General features: G+C 39.9%; 1 protein-coding gene across 1 annotated transcript in view; it reads left to right on the top strand.

Annotated features, from left to right (window-relative positions):
* Positions 1-4,822: 4,822 nt before the first annotated feature.
* The window catches only part of nek7 (NIMA-related kinase 7), a 67,866-nt gene continuing 47,342 nt past the window's right edge, over positions 4,823-25,346 (top strand). The window contains exon 1 of the mRNA XM_073476237.1: positions 4,823-5,143. The gene's annotated coding sequence lies outside the window, so the exon portion shown is untranslated. The remainder of the gene's footprint in view (positions 5,144-25,346) is intronic.

The raw sequence follows: 25,346 nt of genomic DNA, 5'->3' as shown, positions 1-25,346 counted from the left end.
GTTCACTATGTAATTCTGGGGAAGAAATATCATTGGCAGATTTTTTACGCCTAAACGATCTAAGTAAACAAACTCTCTTTGTTTTCGTGACTGAATAAACTGAATAAACAAACTGACCTTAAAGGACAACACAGTTTCATACTGTTTTTCTATATGTGGCGGACCCTGCCAGCTTTCTAGCTTCAAACAGTGTTCTGGGACCTTATTTTCCTCTGAGAACAGCTTGTTTATTCAGTTATGGAAAAAAAATGAATTACTGTGTTTGTATTATTACCTCATTAATATTGTAAATATTAAAACCTGAGTTTTAATCTCTTCTCCAAAACTACATAGAGCCCGTTTAAATGAATCAACAAGGACAAAGAAAATTAAACTGGTCTGACAGCACTTTGCGCGCACTAGCCACCTAATACAGTTTTCCCAGATGTTTTTTGAGTTTGTGACCCAGATATGTGCCAGTTTATCAACGTTACTTCTTACAAATCTGCTCAAACTTACTTGTGACATTTGCAAGTGACACCTATTTGGTCAGAAAAGGATGTGTTACATATAAAGGTCAAGTGAGAAACTCTGCCTGTCATCACCAAAAATATTCAGAGAAATCTCCAGTATCAAATAATCATGTTGACATCACATTATGCTCTTACAAACCAATTCAACAACACATCTATATCCTGAATTGAACCCTTCGCTAAGTCACAGGAGAAAGAGATCCCTTCTGTGTGACAAGTAAACTCCAGGAAAGTGTGTCTCTGCAGGCACACACACACAAGTACACGGTCACACATACATTACCACACATTATACACACACAGTGACAGGCGACAGGGTCAGAACAAAGTATGGAATGATCACTCAGGCATAGGCCACACCTGCAGTTTACATGTTGCTCTGATAGTGTTGTTTCTGTTGTCACTGCCTCTGTATGTGTGTGTGTGTGTGTGTGTGTGTGTGTGTACGTGTGTGATATTCTGCCAGTTCCGCCTCAGTTCCCTCCGCTCATTGCTAGGCGCGTATTTAACCTCACCTCACACACCAACCACCCTGCGAACACAAATACACACCGGCACTGGGACACACACAAACACCGACACACACAGGTGGATGTCAGAGGGGTGACGATGTGAATGAGACACAGCTTAACTGTGGTGTGTGTGTGTGGGTGTGTGTGTGTGCATTCACTGTATGTGTGTGCGGGAGACTGAGGCCTGCCCTGCTGGTTGATGCAGAGCAGGTGGAGAGATCCTCTGTCCTGGGTGTTTGCCAAGAGAAGGGATACACCAGCATATACACATGCAAGTACACAACACAGACACACAAAACCAGCCACTAAAAAACAGATTTTATAGAACGATCTAGGCAAAATAATATGCTGTTTTGTCAGTTTTTGTCCTTCACATTATCACACACTATCTCTCCTGTGCCTCATTTGCGCGTTGCTCTCCACACGCCATAAATCCTTTATTTCTCTGTTGTGCTGTTATTCTATATTTATAGGTATTTGTTATGTGACGGCTCACATCTAGACAACCTTGAAAATGCTGCGATCAAGGCTGATAACTACCGGTTGCAATTGCACTTTGAAGACAAAACAACATTAATTAGCGTGTAAAATGGAAATGCAGGCGTCACATGCACGCTGCCTCCAAGTTCGCCTGGGTATATGAGGAGAGAGACAACATTTCATACATATTTCCATCTGTAATCCCTTTCTCTTTTCCTCTGATAGCTGTGCTCTGTGAGGTACATAAACAGGAAGCTCGTCTGCATTGATACGGCATGTTTCAGTGTGTGACAGGTCATCTTTGTACTGGTGGAGTGTAACCTCTCAGTTCTTGCTAAACCTTCAGGATGCACGCAGCTCCCTCTCCCCTCCATCTGCTGGTCTCTATGAAGTCTGCACCCGATCACAGGAGCTTTGACTGCAGCTTCTGTCTCTACCACATTGCAGTCATACCTAACCCCTGAGCCAGATCAACAACACAGAGGGAAATAAAAAAGACATGAGTGAAAACATCAACATTTTTTTCTTTTTAAGTGTTTAAAGTGAGCTTTCACCCCCTGGGTGCAACATTTCTGAATATTTAGCATTGAAAACCCAGGTAGAATTGCACTAAAATGTGTATGTTGAAGAAAACAAAAACTGAACTAGTGTGAATGTGTTTTAAGAGCACTGCAGGTCTTGTTCACAAAATAGTTTCTTAGCTGCTTTAATCATTGGAATACTCTGTTGTGCTAATGATCTGAAATTAGCCCTTCAACAAAGATAGATTCGGGCCTAAAGTGCTTTCAGGCCTTAAAGGCCAAATTCCTGTAAATTCAACTTAATTGTCATTAGATTTCCCTTGCTGGCAATTTTGCTCAGAAAAAGGCCCCAAAAAATATCAGAGTTAAATGTCACGTTTACAGTAAAACGTCTGAAGCGTCTCTATAAATCCGGCGATTCAACCGTCTTCATTTCCCCTGGAGGGAGAACCTTTTCTATCCCAGTCACCTGCAAGCGACACCGGAAAGTTTGAAGTGGAAGACAGTGAAACAGATGACTAAAAAAAAAAAAAAAAAAACCTGACTCAAAAGGACATCCTCTCTTTTAAATAAACAATATCAGCAAAAGAACACAAAAACTTTTCTATTGGTTTAAAGCGCCAGATCAGTGCAGAGAGCCACTTTTAGAACAATGGAAATTCAACACGATTATTAAACAGTTTTCTACCAAACAGACGTGGAGGCATGCGTGGTGAACTAGAGGATCTCTGGGTGCAGCTCCCCTCGCAGGCTGATGCATTACTTTTCATCCATCCATCTAATTATTCCCTCAGAAACCTGAAATTTGAAGATACAAAAGACCGTCCCTATCTGTCACTGAGCGCCATTGATCTTATTGAAAGAAAATGTGGGTGTAGAGGAAACCCAATATAACTCATGCCATTAAATTCCACACAGCATTATTCACATACAGAATTGACAGATTTCTGTGAGACGTTTCTTTTAATCTTCAACTGTTGTTGAAGAAAAAGGGGGGAAAATCCTACACTCCAGGCATCTCTCCCTTTTCCATATTTGCAGTGAGGTTAACAAAAAAGGCTATTGAAGTAGGGAGAAAAAACACAACCCCACCTAACTTGTTGATTATTAACAACGGGGATGGGAAGAAGACAGATGTGTTTCCTGTGTATCAGCAGTGTTTGAATTGTCAGTCTGAAATCAGCGCTGAAGCTTTTATCAAAGCAAAGTAAGCTGATCAATTCCAGATGCTCTCGCTGTCCATGCGAGCCAATCTGCAATACCATTTTTGTCAATAAAGTCTCATGATATTCACAAGTACAGATTGTGTGTGCGTGTCAGGGGATGTGTGGGTAGTCTGCATGCATGTGTGTAATGACAGCAAGTGTGTCGAAGAGTGTGCATATAACTGTCTATGTTCAGGAGGATCTATTAAGCTTTGGCTGCCTCTGTGTCTGGTGCAACTTAAGAATGTGTCAGCCTTGGTTGAAAGAAGCAAAGTATATTCACTCATCACTGAAACTTCAGTAAAATTTGGATTTACAGTATCTTACTTCCATTAATTGCCAAATTATATTTCTACTCCACTACATCACAGAGAGGAATATTGTATTTTTAACTCCACTAAATTTAACTGACAGCTATACTTACGACTTACTCAAGATTTTACACAAACATGATCAGCTTATAATATATGATACACCATTGAGTCTTATTCCTAGGTTGTCAAAGTTTTGGGTTGGTGGCCGGCCTGACCTACCAGCCCCACATCAACTATCTTTCTCAAGAATCACTTTTTGCACCTTTAATAGATAAAACTACCAAACATTATATAAAACAGTTTGTTATCTCCATTACATCAGAGCAATCCTCATCCACAGATGAAGATCATGAGATGTGATTTAAACCTCAGGAAAAGGACAGTAAGTGGACCTTGATTTCAGATTTCTGTACTATTTCCAAGGTTAAGAATTATCTCTTACAAAGTAGTTGAAAATGGCTTAATCTCAACCAGAGACAAAATTAAAATGCTGCTCTTACACATTAATCCATGAATAATAATTCTGTAAAAGTTAGGTCAAATCGATTTCACTTATATAGCCCGAAATAAGATGTCACATTGCTTCAGTGGGTTTACAATCTGTACATTGACACTCTGTCTTCATACCCTTTATTCGGGGCAAGGAACACCAAAACAAAAAACCCGAAAATAAACCTAAACCTAAGGAAGAGCCACAGAGGAGCAAATCGGAAGGGGCGTGACTTCTGCAATCTATCACTCAGTGGCTACGTTGCATTGTGGGTAATGTAGGCACCAGGTTTTTAAAATGTGGAATAATAAAGGCGATATCTCTGGTTCTACGACTGTCCATGAGTCCAACAGCGTAGCGTCAAAGGAGTGCAATGCCATACCAGTGGACTGCTTTTTAAAACATGGCGCTTGCATTTCCCATAATGCAACTTGAGCCACTGAGTGACATCACTGGAGTTTACTACATGCAGCTTCCTCTGGAGCCACAAAAAGCATTTTACTACTTTTTTCGCATATGCAGCAGTACTTTCCAAAACCTGTAAACACAATTTGATATGTAACATTGGTGGAGTTACCCTTTAAGATGTTTTCATGAGCTGTGTTCAGGGTCAAGAATAAACCTTCATGGTCTCTCTGTATACAGAATCATGGAAAATGTTCCCACTCGTTTGACCAGAATGAAAAAAAGCAGTTGTGCTGTGGTGGTTTTGAGTTTCTCTGTTGAATCTCGCGGTATTTGACAGCCTCCCTCCACTCTTTGACACTTGCCCCTCCCCTGCGCTCCGGGAATGCTGGGTTGTTTACATTACTGGCACACGGGTCATGAGTGTGGTGATGAGAGGGGCCTAGTGGAGAGACTGTCTGAAAACACGTACACATCTCGACTGGCTCGAACAGCACAGGCTCTCTCTCTCTGAAAGAAACTTTTTTAGCGCTCAGGCAATAGTGCCACGCAAGAAGAGAGGCCCGCCGAGTCGACTTTTTTTTTTTCTCTCGAGCGACCTTGGAAAGAAAGAGAAAGTCAAAACAAAGACAACCGCCATAACCATCAGGAGAAACTCTCAACGTGAAGAAGGAATAGCTTAGCAACAAGAATCCCACTTCCTGGTAAGACCTGAGACACCGTTAGCTGACAGTGTACCTGTGTGACTTTACTCTTCACTAGACGGCCAACAAACCTCTTATAGACTGTTTTAAACCCCCATTTGACTCATTTTGGAGTTGTCAGTCTTACACAGCTCATAAACGGTCACCGTTTGTAGTGCGCGGCTGTGACACTCACTTGAAAAAGTTTCTACGAAGTTCGCTGGTAAGCTAACTGTAGCTTAGCTTGTTAGCCGATTAGCATGCTGCTTTGCTAACTTTCACTACCTTAAAACTGCACAGTCGCCGCTGTCATTTAGTGTAAACAGTGACATCGTGCTGTTTAGACTACAGTGTGCGAAAGAACGTTTTTCTAACTTAGCATCTTAATAAAGTCATGCATGTTAGCTAAATATGAGGTGGAAACATGACAGTCACCAAATAAAGAAGCCACTCACTGATGCCATGCTACAGTGACTGACTGTAGATGAGACTAATTTTCTGTGACACTACAGAAAATGGCTGCCTTTACTGTATTTTTGTAATTTTTGTGTGGTTTATAATAATAATACAACTTTTTCCTCAGTAATAAATCTGCAGAAGCAAGCATTAATTCCGCCCAACTTTACTTAGGATTATTAAAAGTGTGATGTGCTCTCAATGGAAACCCAATATAGAGCGTGACACAGTGACATACTACCCTGAAAATGAAAACCACAGGCCCCGTCAGGCAGCTACAGGCTCATATGTACACACTTATTATCTGCACGTACGGCTCAGTTACTGGGGGTACATTCCAAATCACATACTTTTTCTTTTTTACTTTTAGTACGCACTGCAGCTGCCCTTACAAACTACATACTGATGCATGCAGTATGCATACAACTGAAAAATTGCGCAGAAAATTGTGGGTCAGAAAAGACAGAAAAGTATGCTGGCTTGTATGCTGCACTCTTTATTGTGTCATGCATCTTCCCAAGTAGAGAGCAGAAATCTCATTTTCTAGTTTTTCTATCCACTCAGTACCAGCTTGTATTGAAATGAACGGGAAACTTGCATGCAGCTGCATTTTAACACCGAAATATTAAATACAAAGCTGATTTTTTTGTCAGCCGATACCAATAATTACCTACTTTTCATGGGCGATACCAACAAGATAACGGAGAAGTAAACTGCAGTTTACGCACCCCTGAGGGTGAGAGAGGCTCAGATATAGTGAGCAAAGATGGATGATTTATTATTCCATAGCTCTAAAAAAGATTTGTGGTGTTAAAGATCATAGACTTTCCCCCTCCTCTCAGAACCATCGCACGTGTTTTAAATTGCAGTCGTGTCGTCTTCTTCTCAAACTGTCGAAAAAATTCACATCGTTTACGACTTGTTTGGCTCTCTAGTCTACCCAGGTGACACTATCATGACATCATGAGCACAACAACAGATCTTCTTCTTCTTCTTCTTCTTCTTCTTCTTCTTCTTCTTCTTCTTCTTCTTCTTCTCCTCCTCTGTGTATATTGCTAGATTATGATCCAGATTCCAATGTGCAAACAGCAACCTATTGTATCAGTGTTTGTAAATTGTGCGCTATTATCCAATATCTGGCAGCCAGTTTATCGATATTGAATTGTGCATTCCTAGATCAAAGTAACATTTAGGTGATAATTATGCTTTTTGATAGTTTTTCTTGGCTTAGATGAGGCAAAGGCGTCCTCACAAACCTTGATTTATGAACTTTCTTCAGATTTCTTATTTTTATGGTAATTATTTTGCCATTATTAGCCATATGCTGGCTAATGTTGAATTGACTATAGTTTAAGAAGCTACATGTCAGCATCAAGTGATGAGATGAAAGTAAGTGAATTTAATTTCGGTTTTGTTGACCGCTCACTGGTTAGAATGTGACTCAATAGAGTGACTTCAGATCTTCTTCGAAAACATGCAGGGTGGCAGTATTTGAATAATTGAGTTAGTTAAGGTAACATCATCTCGGGCTTGAGAGTCAAGCAGATTGATGAGGGGTTGTGGTTATGGCCTATGATGATACATTGACCAGTTCGCATACAAAATGATGATTGATCAGAGTATAATGAACAATAATAATAAGATGTATGAATCAAGGTAAATGAATGAAATCATATTTTAATAATAAATTAAAATTTGTGAGCAAATAGATTAATTTATTATTTTTTTATGAGCTTGGTTTTTATCATGCGTAGTTCCAACCCTCACCGATGTGGGAATACATTGTTAGGCTACATCCATAGTCATTGGTGTGCTAAAACAAGACCATCTTTTTTTTTTTTTTTTTTTTTAAAACTCTTGTGTTTACAAGTCTAACTACCAAGCAATTTTGTCTTTGCCATTAGGTAATTTTCAGTGGAAATTGTGTCAATGTGCTTACAGTAAAAGTGTGTATTGTTTCCCAACCATCTCTGTCTGGAAAAGTTTGGCTCAAGTGCTGCTTCCAGCTGTCTATTTCACGCTGTTGAACACCGTAAGAGTTATAGCCTGGAAGACGGGGTTTATTTGGAAGAGAACAACTGGTAGTTGTAAAGAGATGGTTTATTTGAATGAAAAATAAATCGAGTAGTATCCTTTGGGGGAAAAAAAAGTTTTTCTTGTGTGACTCACTGCTTTTCTTTCAGTCAGAATGGTTATTGCAAAACTTCCTACATACTGATTACATCTAGAGTTCTGTTTAGATTTGAGTGTGGCTATATCCTTCTTTAAAGTATAAAGTAATGGAGAAAAAAATAAGACGGAAATTCAATCCATAGACACAAAAAACAAGCCAGAAAACTAAAATTCAGAGATTGACCGTTCAGGTGTGTAGGCAGTGCCTCACCTCTCCTAGGCCTAACCATGGTGGGGGTCACAAATAGCTTGAAAACACAGTATCTCCTGCCATGTTGCTGTCGCTGCCTATCACAGCCAAATAATTCAGGCGTCATACTATCACATTTGGCTACGCTGCAGAGAGATGATTCAGACGAGAGTTAGTGGGAGCTGACATACCTTGTTGACCCAATTATTACTCACTTCTCTGTTGCCACATTCGATCATCGTCAAAGACAACAGGCTTGAGTCTGCCAGCGTCATCAGGTGATGGAGATGAACACCGGCTGGCTCTGTGAAGTTGACTATCAAGGAATGTGTCATGAACCGGATGATCAGCAAATGGCTGCCAAATGTTTGCATCAGTCTCTGTGGGGAGGGATTTCTGCCAGTATATTCCGCTTTGAATTTGAGCTGATGACAGGTTTACTTTTGATAGGCTTTGACTAAACTTTATTATTTGCCTTGTTACATTATGAGGATTAAATTAGGGTGGTAAAGGTAGTGGGGTAAAGTGGGGATGGCAGCAGTGAATGACAATTTCTCAAAATAAAATCACATAGGAAGTAGGGATGTGTGCGTTGATTAAACGTTGCTCCCCTTTCTAGACGGCAACAGAAATATAAGTTGGTTAAACGTGTTAAAATGATTATTTTTATTATTGTACACATTTGAATTACACAGGGACATCATTTACGCTGAAAGGACATGTCTTCCTAGTCTAATATTGCGTATAAAAAATATTATCTGTCACTAATGTTAACAACACCTGATATTCTGATGTATAATTATAATTTTTTACGGTGCTTGCAATGTGAATGCGTTCAATCAGTGACAATGTCGTTGTAATGATCAGACACATTTCATTTGGTTATTGAAGAATGTGATTAACGGTTCACATTACCCTATAGATTAAATTGTAGAAAAGTTTGACTGTTTTCTAAATGTTTTCGTGCCTTTTGTCCTTTGTCATGGAAATTGATTGTCAGAAACATCCCTATTTGAAAGAACACCTTTGTCATCAAAATTACCTGACTTTATCCCCTCACTAGTTGTTTTACTTGATTAGTGGAAAAGGCATTGTTGATGTCGTCTCTTGAGAAAGAAGCACTGATGTATGTTTGCAGGGCTTTTCCTATAATTTAGCTTGGGTTCACATACATACAGTACATATTGACCTAGGCCACACATGTACAGTATTCTCTGTCCATGAAGGTTATACGGCAGCTAGGCTTTCTACTTTAAAGACATTCAGAGTGGGACCTTAAATGCCATTCATTGGTGTGGAGAAACTGCTGCACCCTAAGCAGTGATTTAGCGCAGTGGAATTTACCAAATCGTTCTATCCTGTGAGAGTTTCCTGTTTTAGCCCTGGAGCTGGCCCCTCTGCTGGATTAAAGATCAGATGAGACATTTGTCATCTGACCACTTTAACAGTCATCTTGCCTTTGGGTTTAACAAAGAACAAAAAATGTAAGCTGTTTTTTTTTTTTTCTCGCACAAAGCATATTTGAAGGAAGATGCTTCCTAAGGCCATTTTTGAGCTACATTAAGCACTGTCTTTTGCATGATGTCAAAGACCTTGGCCAAGCATTGTACAGAAATGATGCTGGCAAAGGTAGGACATTGGCTCTTTTGGTGTACTTTCTTTGTCGTTAGTTGTTGTATTAACAATAAAAAGAAAGAAAAAGAAAATAAAAGCTTTAGTGTTCCCCAGAAGAATTTAGAATTGAGTCTTCCTTTTCCAGGCTCAGTTTGGTTAGAGTTTAGAATAAGGTCTTTGGCAATGAGAGTGGGCTGTTTAAGCAGCTTCTTATACTCTTCTCAAACAGCCAGCCAGTCAATATTTTTCATATCCATCTCCCTTCCATCTTATGAAGGGTCACTGATGTTTCAAGCATTCAAATATCCTTAGAGGATGCCTCGCGGCTCCCCATGTCACGTGAAAGTTCTCAGTTTCACTGTGGCATTGATGCCTTTTCTCAATGGGCTCTGTAGTGCTCTGGGGGAAACAGACTACAAAGACATGCAAACACAAAAATTACTGACCTAGGACCCTGTTCAAAGTTTATGAAACGCTTTCAGTGCCTCTGGGTCAGCTTATGCCATGACCACACAATATCAGTGTTTATTTCACTGCAAAGGGCGTCAGAAAAAGCTTTTATTCATGTTTTTTTTTTCTTCCCTTTTTTCTTTGTAGAACCATGGTCTTGTCTTATGCCCTAAAATCTTGCTCTGTATGAAACAACTCTATTTATAAGCAATGGGATGGGATTTTTGAACCTATTAAAGTAATGGATTAATTACAGCAATACCACAAAGGGCATTTTCCCCACTTACAGTGAAGAGCCTCTAAGCATAAAAAAGTGATTTCACAAAGATGAAGAAATAAATAGCTTCAGTACGCCTGTATTTCCAAAGTGCAAACTGGAAAGGTTAAAACAAAGCCCACTTAGAAATTATGTTAATTTACACAGAAAGTGTGAAAACATTTCAATATTTTTGATGTATTGACAAAAATAACAAGCTGTTGAAATACTTGGAGAAACTGACCCGACTGAAATAGCTTTGTAATGTAGCTGTTCTAGTTATTTGTTACACTAACTCTTTTTCCCATTTTGCACAGTTTAGTAATTGTGCGGTCCATTTTGTGGGTCAGTATTATACCAACCTTTTTAGCCATTGGCTATTTGTGGACTAACTGCACATACTATTGCTATCTAATACTGATACTTTATGAATTGTGTCTGTAGGTCAGTGCATGTTGAGAAATAAGCAGCTGTTTATTGCCATCTAAACAAAGCTACCAAATCCATGTTGGCATATTGTGAACTGTGCTGGAAAGCAGCATCTTCCTTTTCTTATTGGAGATCACTCTCCAATCGTCCCCTCTCCCTCTCTATCTCTTTTGATTATCCACACGCAAAAATACAAATCCCTCAGGATACAAATTCACTTTCACAGAATAATTACAAGATGCTATATGCCACTGTAAACACCACATCAGTGACAGTGACAGTATGCATTTGTCATGAGATGAGACAAAAGCAGAATGAATTTGCACTCATGAACAGAATGAGGGAGGAAGATTTTTTTTTCTGTGTGTGTGTTGCTTGCTGACTGTGCTATGGGCATTTGTTCCAGCCCCATCACAAATGAGCCTTAATGTTTCACACGGGATTTGCTGCAGAAGAGAGCAGATTTGTATGAGAGCATCTTGTTTTGACAGACTGTCTGTTTTACCCTCCCCCTATTCAGCGTGAAAAGCCAGGGACATTATACTGTCTCCCCTGCACTCTTGATTGTTTTTATTTTCTTCGATTATGACTTTGCAAGTTGTTGTAGGACTTGAACCAGTTAAGGCATTCCTCAATTAACCAGTATCGGTTTAGAAATGCCATATTCTTTATTTATTATCAGTTATACCAACTGTTATTAACACCTTAGTACATTCCTTTACAACACTGGAAATATATGTAACGCATGGCGTTGCAGGCGATTGAACTGCTTAACCGCACAGTTTCAATTGAATTATTCTATAATTTTATACTATAATATTTAACTACTCATGGCTATAAGTGCTGCTATTGGTTGAAAACTGCATTAGAGCGTAATTTTTGCTCATGATATCCAAATCTTGTCCGTCCATATTTTCAAAGGATTCACACAAGCAATCCTCTCTCCATGGATATTTTATGCAAAATATTATGGAAAACTATTAAAGGAGAGATTGTGACGATGATTTTAATGTAGAGAGCTGCAACAATAAGTAGATTTATCTATTTTTTCTAGAAAAAATAATTGGCAACAATTTTGATTACTTCTGTATTGCAGAAGTCCATCGACAGAAAACAATTGCCATATGTTTTGATAATAAATTATTTGCTTCAGTCGTCTCTCAAGCAATAATATCAAACGTTTCTTGGCTCTAGCTTCTTAAATGTAATGATTTGTTGCTTTTCTTAGTCATTTATAATAGTAGATGACGAGTCGTTGGGCTTGGGACTGTTGGTTTGAAGCAATTTGAAGGCGTCACTTTGGGCTCTGGGAATTATGATGAGCATTTTTCACAATTTATAGACATTTTATAGATTGAACAATTGATTGATGATTCGTGAAAATAATCGGCAAGATAAATCAACAATGGAAATAATAGTTACAACCCTAATATAGACTTGCTTGCATTGAGCACTTGTGTTATGAAGAGAAATGTAAATATCTGAATGGTCTTCACATAGGTACATACTGTTTAAAAGATCAGAATCACAGTCAAAAAACCTTAATTGTGAAATCCATATTATTGTCATTATCAGTCTCTTCATTTCACACTGCCTCATTTGGGTGAGGGGACATGTTTCCCCCCCTCCCCTCCCCTCCTCTCCCCTCCCCTCCTCTGTCCGTGTTTGTACCCTGACTCACAGCAGTCTTCCGTGGTCTCCCTCGTCTCTTGGTTTGGCCTGGGGCTTTGAGGTTGTGGTCAAGGCCTGGGGGCATGCAGAAGGAAGAAGAGTCATAATGAGAAGCTCCCCTTAACTCCTGCTGCCTAACCTGCCCTCAAGCCCCTTTGTCTTGCTCCCTTTCCACTTCTATGCCACCCATCTCTTCTCTTCTTGCTTATCGGTCCCCCTCTTTCCTATTTAGTTTCCCCACTTCTTCTCCCCTCTTCCCACCCCTCAACCTCTGTGACTCTCAGTCTGTCCCCCCCATTCTTGCCCATGCTCCCATCTCCAGGGGGTCCACTGTACCCGGGGCCTTCTTCCTTCAGCCTCCTCCTCCCTGCCCAGCCTGGCCAATAGTCAATGGGAGGCAGGCAGCCTGATTCCCTCAGAGCAGCAGGAAGCTGCAGCAGCAGGGGTTAGGCCTGTATGGCGCTGCCGGCTGGCTCTGTCAGAAGTCCTGCCAAGCCAAGGATGAGAGACCTTTGCCAGTGCGGTATTGGGGCACCGAATAAAAATATTTTACAGATGTCTGAAGGCAGGCATCAGGAGTCAGTAACGGCTTACTCATGCCTAGAGCAGAGGTGTCTTTTAAGTGCAAACGATGTACATTTTAATGTATTTGTGCATAGATTTATGATGAAGAAAATGAACTTTAAGTATGGATGGAGGAGAAAAAAAGTGGTGCTCAGGGGTCTTGGCATTTCTGGAAGTGGGTGTATGGTAGGAGGTGGGAACGAGGCTGGTCTGATTGTGGATTGGCTGGAGGTAAAGTGATTGATTTGGTCGGGTTGTGTTTGAAGAGGGGGGGCATCCAATGCTTTTGTACTGTGAATGCCTGGCTGGGTTCCCAGCCAGTCCTGGCTTGACAGTTTAACAGTGAATATTTAACATTGCGCCACACTGTGGGGTTTGGCTGTAAACAGCAGTCAGCAAGCAGCATAGCAGCAAAAGCCTGCGTGACGCTGGGCCTTGGTTGTGAAGCCCACCTAAAAACAACGCACAAGCAGGAAGCACATCTTGAAGTTCTGATTTTGAAAAAGGCAGATGGCATTGGCTGGTGGTGTCACACTGTAAAAAAAAAAACACTAGGATCCCCTGATGAAAGCAGCTCCCGCTTGCTTTGAACAGCGAGTCTGTCATGGTTGGTGTCTGCTGTGTGGCTCCGGGTCAAACTGTGATACGCAACTCCTGGAATTTGCGCTTTTTAAGTTTTTCATGTTCAAATCGTCTGAGGGGGAAAAACAGAGGGGGGGGGGGGGACAGGAAGTTTCATTAATATTAATATTCTAATATGTGAAGGAGGCAGGGAAGACCTATCTAGCTTAGCTGCTTTCAAATCCTGTTGTGGAGCCTTCCTCCCTCTCTCTGTTTCTCTTGCTCTCTTTTTTTCCCCTCCTTTCTTTCTCTGCAATTTTGGTAACTGGCTTTTTAATTTTCTGAATATTTTCACATTGTTCTGTGATAGACGGGCTGACAGATTGCTATATTTTACTTTCGAATATTGAGAAAATAATATGTAATACTTTGCTCTGAAGTACTGGTAAACATCTCATCACATCACATCTAAAGCTCAACTGGATTTGGTCAGTGTAGCCAAAGGCTTCCTTAAATCAATGACTGACTCAATATTTATTTGTGTTAAGCAGTTAAATTCCCTTCTGGCCAATGTTGATGTTTGAAATCAACTTTTGGATTTGTGGGAACACCAAGTCCAGGTTTCAAAAATGAAAACAATGGCCTTAATGATGCCTCAGTCAACTAAACTGTCCAGGCCCTTGATTTGTTTAATATAGCTTTTTTTCAAAAAGCATTTTACTTATTAAATTACAATTGAAGATAGCAGATTGTGGGATCCCTCTTAAAGATTTTTCCCATGTCCCATGAACAATTTAAAGAAGGAGATTATCATGGCTTGTGCTGTTTCTGTTCTCAGAGTGAAGATGTGGCAAGAGTGATGAAGTTTAGGCAGAGTTGTGTGCTTGTAGAGGGATGGACAGGAGAGTAGAAATACATTAATTGGATGTATGTTGTTTAGACTGGAGTGGGATGGATCTGATGACAGGATTAAGAAAGATGAAAGAATGAGAAAGTGACTATTTACTAGGTTGGGTCATTAACTTCCCACTAGGAATTAGGTTAAAAACAAATACTGTGTTTTGAGTCAGCTGCAGCCCTCTTAAGCTCCACTTGGCCCTGATATGCAGAAATGAGACTGATTCTGGAGTTGTACAGATGTTGGGTGAACGGAGGGCAGAGTCCAGCCTCTGTGTGAGGGATGGTGGAACAGGTCTGACATCTCTCCTGAACTGAAAAGGGAAATCCCTGCAGGCACAGAGTCGAGAGGAGGGATAAGGGAGGAGGGCGAGAATGGAGAGAGGTGCGACCCCTCAGGGGCAACGTTATTCTCCCATCGTCAGCTCCTTACACACACACTCGCACACAGGATTCTCTGTCGGTGTGCCGGATGATGCACTCATGCAAAGAAGGATGAGTGCCCGAGGAATAAAAATAAGCATTGAACTTCTTGCGTGTGCATTTTGTGTGTCTGCCTATGCATGTGTTGTGCTCACATGCATGTTAGTTTATATGTTTCTATAATAATTTCTGTACAAGTGTACATTTTTGAGGAGCAATTTCAAGTGAGCGAAAGGGTAGGATAAGCATCATTTCTCACTTCAGAAATGTGCACATATTTCTTTCCCTAGAATTTTGATATGTGATAGACAAGTGAAGTAACAAAATAGATGCCAGCAGATTTCATTTTTCTCAAGTACCAATTCCAAAAATGTTGACTGGCTTTTATGTAGTCATATTATTCCTGATTTATTTTCAGTCCCAAGTTTTTCCTCAAAGGTACACCTACTCTTCAAGACAGAGCCATATGTCTAGAAATGAACAATGGAAGCGTTCCTGTACCCCTGTTATAAATCATCACACACTTTCTATTTTTCAAATTTCAAATTCAAAACCTTGAAGAAAACTTGCCTCCAGCTGTTAATTTGGATGTGCTTTGATTTAGATATGTGGTCAAACCAAATATTTTCGACATGATGTGATGCGAGTCTAAGCCAGGATAAATTGTGCTACTGGAAACGACTGAAATAGTTGAGTTATTGTCGGTTTCATAGTAAGGAGTCATCCTCTTTGGCAGTATGACGGTAACATGGGTGTATACACACTCATATGCAGTGAAAGTACTGTATTTGACCTCTGATTGAGTAGCAGTGTTCTGGATCTGGTTAGAAGATTGTGTGTGCGTGTGTGTGCGGCAGCCAGCAGGGTCCACCACAGAAGCCACAGCAGGCTGAAACTGAACCAGAGCCAGACTTGATTTTTGTGGAGACACATTCCCATGGGCCCACTATTTGTATGCTTTCAGTGTAGGCATTCAGTTTTACATTCAATTCTGTGTGTGCCTGCATGTATTTGTAAGTTTATGTGTACTCCATTAAAGTGTGGATCTCACTTTCTGTGCTGGTATCTTTTTCTCTCCTCATAAAAAATTAGGGTTGAGCTAAGGTTGCTCTGGGTTCAGGGTCTTGGATGTTTCAATTTCTGATCATGGAGATGCTGAAGGGTTGTGGTCCTTTTCCCCTGTCCCCCCCAGAGCATATGAGAAGGCTTGGGCCCAGAAAAACCCCAACACGAGCCCATAGCCCTCACGTTAGCCCTCAACTATGTAACTAGACATGCCTGGGAACTGCTCCTCTCACATTACTAATGATTTGGACATCTTGCTCTTGTCATTTCCTCTTAGACAAACTTCGATGCTGACGCAGGGTAACTGCTTCAAAGTATCAAGGGAGAAGGGGGAAAAACCTGCTTAAAGGGAGTACGAGAAACTGCTGGTTTTGTGTGAAGGGAAAATAGACTACATTCACCAGATGTTTTTTAATTGTTGTTTTTATAGATGAGAAACTCAAATGACAGGCCTCATCATCTCCAAACAACACAGTGATGGGTCAGCAGTTTCTGTGTAATCATTTCTCTCCCCTAGCTTAGTCACAGCCAGAAGTGCATGCAGGGTAGAGAGCAGTAATGCTGGTTAGGAATGAAAAAAGGATGAAAACTGTTTGATGTGCTTTGTGATCTCCCTAAACACCTATTATACTTTAATTTCTTGAGTAAAAATCAATTTACGCATCAAGTGCTCTTTGTAATGGTCTTTGCATGTTCAGCCAAATTATGTTTTTGCTCTTTTACCACATCACATAAAAGTTTCTGTTTTTGATGGCTCTTTTCTTCCTAGACCATGTCTAGCTGCCTCCTTCTTTGCGACGTCATCTCCTCCTTTATTGATATTAATAGAGGACAAAGAACAGTAATGTAATTTCAGAATCATTGCCTAGTCTCATCTGTTGATTCCTGTTACAGTTAGAACAAGGTTAGGGTTCAGAAACACAGCTGTGCTGATAAAGACCAGACTTTTGGTGGAAATGCTGTGTAACACAATCCTTTATTTAGAACAGAACAAAAAAGTGAGCGTGGCATTCCCTTATTTTATTTTTCATGAATTTCCCTCATTTGTCCCTATGTCTTTTTTTTAAACTATATGCCCTCTAGTCTTGCACACAAACAGAGCCCCAGCCCTGTGGTACAGAATGTCACATCCGATATCCTGGTGCCAGAGGTGATGAAGCTAATTTGGTGGTCAGTAAGTGACATGGCGAACAAACAAAGCCCTTATTGGTCCTGGAGCACTGGAAGCTCTGCTCTGCTGTACAATACTCTGTTTTTTTTGCGTTGTGAAAGACCAGGAGTTGTTGCCACAGGGCTCTAACGCAACCTAAAGCCCTGGGATCTTCGTCATGCTGTGGTGTGTAAATCTGGGTGTGGATATTTGGTTCAAAGGTTCAAATGTACTGAGAGGTGTACTCCTAAAAAATATACCAGATAGCTGCTTTATTAACCGAAAAAAACGAAATAATCATATACTTAACTTTTTTTTTGTTCTAATAGTTTTAACTAGTTAGGGGGTTTTCTCATTAAAGTTGCTGCTTTTTCCTAAAATTAAAATTAAAATCAAAATCGAACTAGAGCTGCAATGATTAGTTAATCTCTATAATGTTGTATCTGCATATGAATGCAGAATCTGTGGGCCAGGGACAAGATTTTGGTATTGGAGGCATTCTGGTTTCTGTTTGTCGTGTTTACCAATCACATTGGAGCAGGCACTGGTTGCATGCTGGTTAACAATCTACATGGAGAGTAAAGGAGGCAAAATGCATTGTCTTGTCTTTGTCTGACAAAGATTTAGCTTTTTAGTAATTTAAATAGAAAAATTATCTGCAAATCCAGCTCCACTTTCACATCTTGAATTTTTTAAAACGATTGTAAACAATGACACACAGGAGAGGACAGTAATAGAAAATAACCAATTGATTCATTTATGGTGGAAAATAATTGTAAACAACAGATGAATATTCTTTAATCTGATGTTGACTTATATGTTGCATTTAAAAGTTGTAATTAATTACGCTGTCAAGCCATTGCAGCCTGGATTTGAAACTACATGCATGATTAAAGTCCCTCGAACCTTCTAAAAACTTGTGGCATCACTTGCGGCTACATCAGCCAGTCCAAATTAAGTGCTCTTGATTTTCTTTCACATATTATGCATTCAGTTTCTATTTTAACTGAGGTGTGATGGTGATATGGCATTTTGAAGGGCTGTGAATGTAGTGAGGGTGTGCAAGCATAGCCCAAACCCCCAGAGTCCCCTCTCCTGAACGCCTGGGGGGGTTCTCTCCTTCACACAGCCTGCTCCTTCTCACACTAAGCTGGTTTCTGAGGGATCACACAGCTGTCTTAAATGCAGTTCTGTTTTTGCATACTTTGCCCACACAATTTTGTCTTTCCTTACACAGTCAGCAATTTGTCAATATATCTTGTTTATTCTCAGTGATTGACAGTATGAATTGGTTTCACCTAGGAAAAGGCGGGTGGTGAGTAAAAAAGGAGAGAGGGGTAGTGTGGCTGACGGTCTTTTTCTGACTGGTACCATGGCTGTCTGTCACTCTTCTTTTATCATTGAAATTGGAGTTTATCTTTTACAAGCTTGAGTGGAATGTTTTTGTTTTTCAAGTGATTATTAGCATCCTCCTTGGCTGCCGTCTCCGGCTGATGAAATGAGCACATCAAACAGTGCGCTGCACTAACGAAGCGGTGCGGGCTGGCTGGCTCCTGCCTTTTGCTGTAAGGCACCTGCTGAAGTGACAGGCTGGCAACAAAGGGCCCCTTGCCACAAGAGAGTCGTCAGTGCTGCTGTGGAGTGGGCAGGACAATAGAGCAGAGAGGTGGCCTGGGCTTTTAGCCACGTGCCAGCTCGTGTCGACAACACACAGAGGCAACAGAGCACAGAGGAGCATGGGTGGAGAGGAGGTGGGGAGGACAAGAGCGAGGGAGAAGGAGAAAGGAGAGGACAGTGGCTGACACCTGCATGTGCTTGAGTTCTTCACTCAATGGTGGACATCTTTAGTATACATAGTAGCTGAAATGCGAAAGGAAAACAGAGATCGGCGGGGATTATACAAATGCGCAGGTGTGCACGCGCAGGCACACACACATGCATAGATAAAAAACAGAGGAGATACCAGTGTTGTTAATGGGATTTACTGGTTACTGGTACTTGGAGGGTCAGGTGATGATGCAGATGTGTTTTATAGAAGCTGCAGTAGGTGAAATGGACACACACCGTAGCAGAGCACTGTGCTATTTTATTTGGGTTGTTAGGGAATAAATCAATTTAGGCCTCACATGAAGCCCAGGCTATTTGTGCTGTGCTATTTACTTCTGCAGTGAAATAATCATTAGCCTATAAAAATTTGAAAGTGAAAAATGTAAAGGAGGCCTATAAATAGTTAGAAAGCAGCATTATGGATCACTGGCCTTGTAGAGTCCCTATGGACTTCAGCGGTTTTCTTTCTTATTTCCCTTTTTTTTATTGTTTTGCTGCGCTCTCTCCACTAGGGAGAGGGTGAAGGTCTGAGTTGTACAAATATATCACACACATACAAAGCAAAAACATCACAGTTTACAGTTTTATACTTCATGTCACTTCATGTCAAACTCCTAAACACATCTTTGCACACATCTTACATTCAGCTGGAAGAGAAGGTAGACAAGTACATGGGCTGGGCTCACCTATCAACCACTTTTAGCCAATTGCAAGTATAGTTTATTTCAAAAAGTATTTATTCATTTATTCACTCTTATATGCAGTATAGCAATAATGCTGCTGAATAAAACTGTGAAAGATTGACTGACATGTGATACGCATAGTTTTTTGTAAATGAGATTCATGATATACAGTCCCTGGAAGTGTAAGATTTTACTTCTCCCCATGGTCTAGTGTTAAAAAAGCAAACAAAAATTGCATTAAACCGTAATATTGAGCCGCAATCGTTGTAGAATCGCTGTGCGTATCGAATTGGCAGCCAGGTATAGCGATAGCATCAAATCTGGAGATAAAATTTTCCCTGCCCTACTGCATGTCTGCCAGTGATTAACAAGAAATTGCATTTGAAAAATGAAAGATATGTCTGAATTAATCTAAAAAATGTGTCAGTTTATTTTAAAATGGTAAAATGTCCTGCTCAGTACATATTATATTATATTTTTCACAATTCTTAAATAACCAAATTAAAGGCATCCTTTATAAAATAGTTTGCTGTTTACAATATAGGGTACAACAATAACAACATCGTCATCAGATTTTTAGACTCTCAAACATTGATGTCTGTTTTGGCCTCAGAAATCTAGATTTGGTAAGGCTATAGTTGGAAGAGTTTGAAAAGCCACATTGAGTTTGATCAGATACATTGATTTGTGCTTTCCACACTGACAAAAGACATAGCCATTAATCCAGCCATGATCTGCCTGTTGAATAATGAATCTTGTTTGATGTCAGTGTTGTTGTTTGGGTCCTCTGTCTGACAGATTCTTTAATATTCTCATGCTGAGTTGCTCCCTGATTAACTTTATGCTTTTGTCGCCAGATTTGGGGAACGGAAAAGTCTAAATGATTTGACTCTGTAGTGTGCCTGGCTGGCTTTACAAAGCCTATCTTCAAAGGTTTCTGCCTTCATCTTCATGTTGTGCTTTTTCTTTTAGATTGAGGGACAATAAAGTTTCCCCTTCATTTTCTATTCCATCAAGTCTTGGACCGTCTTTCTCAAAGACCTCAAAGACTGGCTCACATGCTGAGGTGTAGTTGGTCCTCTCCCGCTCTCTGTCTCTCTCTCGGCTCGTAGTCCAACGAACACGAGTGCTTGCACATTTGGGCTAATGATTTTGAATAGTGATTAAAATGAATTGGAGAGTGCGCTGCTTCTGTAGTATCCGGACCCCTCCATCATTAGTGGTTCTCTTCCTCTCTCTGCCTTTTTTTCTTTTTCTGTATCATCAGTGTTCGTCAAGCAGGGGTTTCAGACGAGGCCTGGGGTGGGCTTTCATGAGCACAGACTCAAAGATTTCTCCACTTCTTGTAATCATGGACACCACTCTTCTACCACTTTCACTGTCGTCTTCTGGCTCCTCAAAGGTGCCTTTGATTCCCTCACATCCTACACCCGGGCCGGATAGTGTCACATTATATTTTTCCTCTCTCCCTTTTAACCCCCCTCCCCTTCACCTCCTTTCTTGCCCTTTTCTTTTCTCTCCTCCTTAGACCCAAGCTCATCAGTCTGTGTTCATATTTATTGTCCTCGGATTGAGAGCTGATTTAGCACTCTTCTCTTTGGGGCCGCTTAATTCCGGGACCCTTCCTGTTCACTTCTCCATTCACCCCCCCCACCTCCCTCCCAGTTTGCCTTGATCCACCTTTTTATAATTGTCTCTCTCTCTTTGTTTTTCCTCTTCTCCTGCTATAAATGAATAATGCAGAAGGGAGGAAATGGGGATTAAAGAGGAGCTAAAGCCAGTGCCAACTTCTGTGGTGCACAGCTCCACACCGTCTCTCACAGGACCATGAACACATCAGGGCTAACATGCTTCTTTTTTTCTCTCCTGGCATTTTTCTCAGTTCTGCATCTGTCCCTCTCTGTCCTACGCCATCCCTGCTGTGTCCTACTCACTTTTTGGCTTCTCCTACTCAGTTTTGCCCCAGTTGACTGAAGATATGCTCTTTCATATCAAGACTGGACAACTTGTTGTCCACCATGTTGTGAAAAACCAAGTTGTACATACTTTTTTTGAGTGCCTTTTGGAGCTAGAGCAAAAGCACATCCTCATACTGATAGGAAAAATGATGAAGTCCTCAATGAAGGATCTACAGCAAATAAAATACTATATTTACAAGTTTTACACTGCCACTTTTCCTTGTGTATTTTTAATGCAAACTGAGTTTACTTTAAAGATGCGAAGTCAGTACCATCATACCCTGACTGTAACAAGCAGAGACCAACACCTGTTTGTCAAACAAGACCACCTTAAAACAGATATGACTAAAAGAGATTTAACCTTGTGTGTAAAATGAATTTATTACTTAAAACAAGACGATTAAGAGGAAAGGAAGATGTTAAAAAGCACTCACTAACTTTTTCCTTGAAATCAGTTTACTCATCCTGAGTAGTGCTTAGTCTGTAAAAAAGGAAATATAGTTTACCTTGATGTCTCCAAATGAGTCTCCCAACTTTATGAAGGTACAATACTAAATGGCTAGAGTACCCCTTTAATTTCAGTTGATTGATTGGAGCCAGCATTTGATACATCAGGAAAACTACATCTTTAAGTAACACTTGACCAAAAGTCTGTTTCTTGTTGGGAAGAAGGCATAGAGTATTTCATACTACAATTGTTGATCAAGTGTTTATCACATAGGGCTGTGCGATATGAAATCTTATATCCTAATATAGGTCATTTAATTTCCAGATAATATTATGTATCATGACATAGCACATTTTCTATAAATTCAACAAATAGTTTACGTAAAATGACCACATGGAAAAGCCTATTTCTTATTAAATCACGAATTATATACAATAAAATTTACATACTCTTCATTATTTTTTATAATTACTCCTTACCCTCATTATTTTTCTCCTTCTATTTTAAAGCATTGTGCAAAATTAAATTAAATTAAGCATGTAACTAAGTATGAAATACGGATCTATAAAATACAACCCGTACTTTCTGGTCTGTGTCAGACATTTCTGTCTGTGCGACAGAACTAGCCCCTCTTTTAGGCATGAGCTCCTCATTTTGTCTTGGCTGGTTGGAGAACTTCTCTTGTTCAGAGTTACCCCTTTCCTCCATGTTTGTTTGTGTTTCCTTCATGCAAATTTCCTGACAGCATCCGTGCCATCCAAGTGACAAAAATATTACCTTCAGAGTGTGATTTGCAATGCAGCAATATAAATGATAGAGCATAATATGAAACGATAGGTGTTTTTCTATTGTCATACAATATATATTGTCATATCGCACAGCCCTAGTGTCACAGGAACATTAACAAAAAAGACATCACAGATTTGAGATGAGTATGATACGAAGTGGGTGAGAAATGGAATCCTGTCTGAAGTAAACAAAAAAAGCAAATTAACAAATAAGGTGTGTGCTGGAAGTGTGAGAACAAAGAAGTCTGTTCACAAGAAACTGCTAAATAGTCTTGTTAATACCCTTCTCTTTCCTCCTCTTGTTCTGCCTCACTCTGTTTCTCCCTTCCCTCCTTTATCATATAATTACCTATGTGTGATTGGGCCTGCTGTGAGAATGTCAGGCTGGAGTCTCACATTAGATGGAACACAGTCAGAAAACTGTGTTTGTTTACACTGAGTGGTTGGTGGTCTGGATGGGAAAGTTTTTTTTTTTCTTCACTTTACTCAACAGAAAAACAACCATCAGTTTGTCAGAGAGATGAATGCTGCTCACTTACCAATATACTGCAGACCTTGCCAATTTTTATCCACAAAGAAATTATATATTCACACCTGACAGCCTAACTGTAATGGGAATGTTGAGAGTGGTTGTGGATAATTTGTAGACATTTTTTTGTTTAAAAGTATAGTTTGACAGGCGACGATTTTCACTTTACAGCTGCAGGATAATGCCAAAGGCACTAAAACATGAATCTAGATGGGAAAACTTGAGAATAGAAATATATATTATGATTTAAGGTACACGCTATGAACATTATTTTGTGTCCACATATTCAGTCCGCACTCTAAACATGGGTCTAGGCTGTTGCATATTTGCAGATGTCCCAGACAAAAGCTCTGAACTAGTCTCTGGCATGCATCTATGAATAGTTAGGGGATTTAGCTTCTAGCTGCTGCTGCCCCACTGCTGCCAAAATCCTGGCCAGCCCACCACCATTTTTTGTCCCCATGGCAGAAAGGCAGACAGACTGGTACCTTGAGTTTCCACTGCTGTTTTTCCCACCTAATGTTTCGGAAGTAAAAAAATCCTTCCCGTGATGAGAGCAGGGCGCTGTGTGGATCAGAGAGAAACAGTGGAGACGGTGGTGCAGGGAGAGGGAGATTTAGTAGATTTTAGGTTCACATGATGAAAGTTTAAATCAATCCGTATGTTTGATTTGTCCAGTAGCTAGGACAAGGCTTTGCTTTTGATTGGTTGCACGTTACTTGAACTGTGTGTGAATGTGGAGCCTTGAGAGTGTGACCTTGCCTCCTTTGATTGAGTTAGCATCGTTAATTGTGCTGTTTCCTGTTGTGTGTTAATCTAACATGGCAGTCTTAATTGATCTCGTTAACGTGGGATGTGGGAGGCGAAAGAATGTCAGGGAGCTCAGATGCCCCCTGGTTATTTTGACACGTATAAAGTCAGAAACACAAGAGGGTTAGGGAGACGAGGAAGGGTGCCAGCCCCAATCTAACAGAACACGTAGCTGAAGTGCAAAGACTCACTACAAGAGGCAGGAAGGCCGCCTGGGTGGATGACTCGTAAAGTCCCCTGTGACACTGAAATCAAAATGCCACGACAACCAGCTAGTCAGCCACACAGTCGGCATCTGTCTAATAGCTCTCCTTTTTACCTAGTATTAAAATCCCCATGCATATCTAAGATGTTTCCAGGTTGTCTTAATAGAGCTTGAAGCCAAATAAAAACATGGGTGCTAGGGATATTAAAGATGAATGATTAATCGATTATTTGCTGTTAAGAATTTAAACAATTAAAAAAAGTATTAACCGACAATCAGAGATGGGCACAAATACATTAATAAGTATCTGTTACAATTTACAAACACTTGCTTATAAAATATATAACATTGAAATCCAAAGTACTGATATGAGAAATTGTATTTAACTAACACACAAGTAGTTTGAAATGTTACAGAAATGCAAAAATACCTTTTGATACAAGCTGATATTGACACATTGTAGTCATTTAGTAGCCTCAGTATGGGTTGGACTTTGTTGAGTCAGTTGTTGAATAGTGACAGACGGTAGCTCGGCTATTAAAATTAAGTAATTATTTTGTGTGATTTAATTTATTATTCAAGTAACTTGGTGTTTACTTTATCTGTTCATACATAATTTAATTCCTAATGTAGCCTAAAAACAGTTATCTAATAGAAAAACTTCCAACATACTTCATGTATTATTAATGATGAACCGATAATCGATTAAGGCAGCCAAACATATTAACATACATATTAACATACTTCTTGCCAATGCAAGTGATGACTGGAGGACTTTTTAAAAAAAAACTTGATTATTATGACAAATATTTGATAATCACTGTTATAATAACAACAGTTTTTAACTATTTACTCAATTGTTACTATTTATTACAATTTATTATTCAACTATCCCTTTGAGATGACATGATTCTCCTTTTAGAATAAGTGATCTAATCAAATTGTAAAAGACATTGCACAGATCTGCATATTAATTAGGAATCATTTTTCTCCTCCATTAATGTGGTTATGTTTAAAATGACTTTGTGAATAGAACGGACTATTAAAGTGCTGATCCTTTATTTAGTTTGACTTGGAC

Source organism: Pagrus major, chromosome 11 (assembly GCF_040436345.1).
Source record: "Pagrus major chromosome 11, Pma_NU_1.0".
Classification (NCBI taxonomy): Eukaryota; Metazoa; Chordata; class Actinopteri; order Spariformes; family Sparidae; genus Pagrus; species Pagrus major.
Note: the sequence above shows the minus strand (reverse complement) of the source record. Positions and strands in the feature narration are given on the sequence as shown.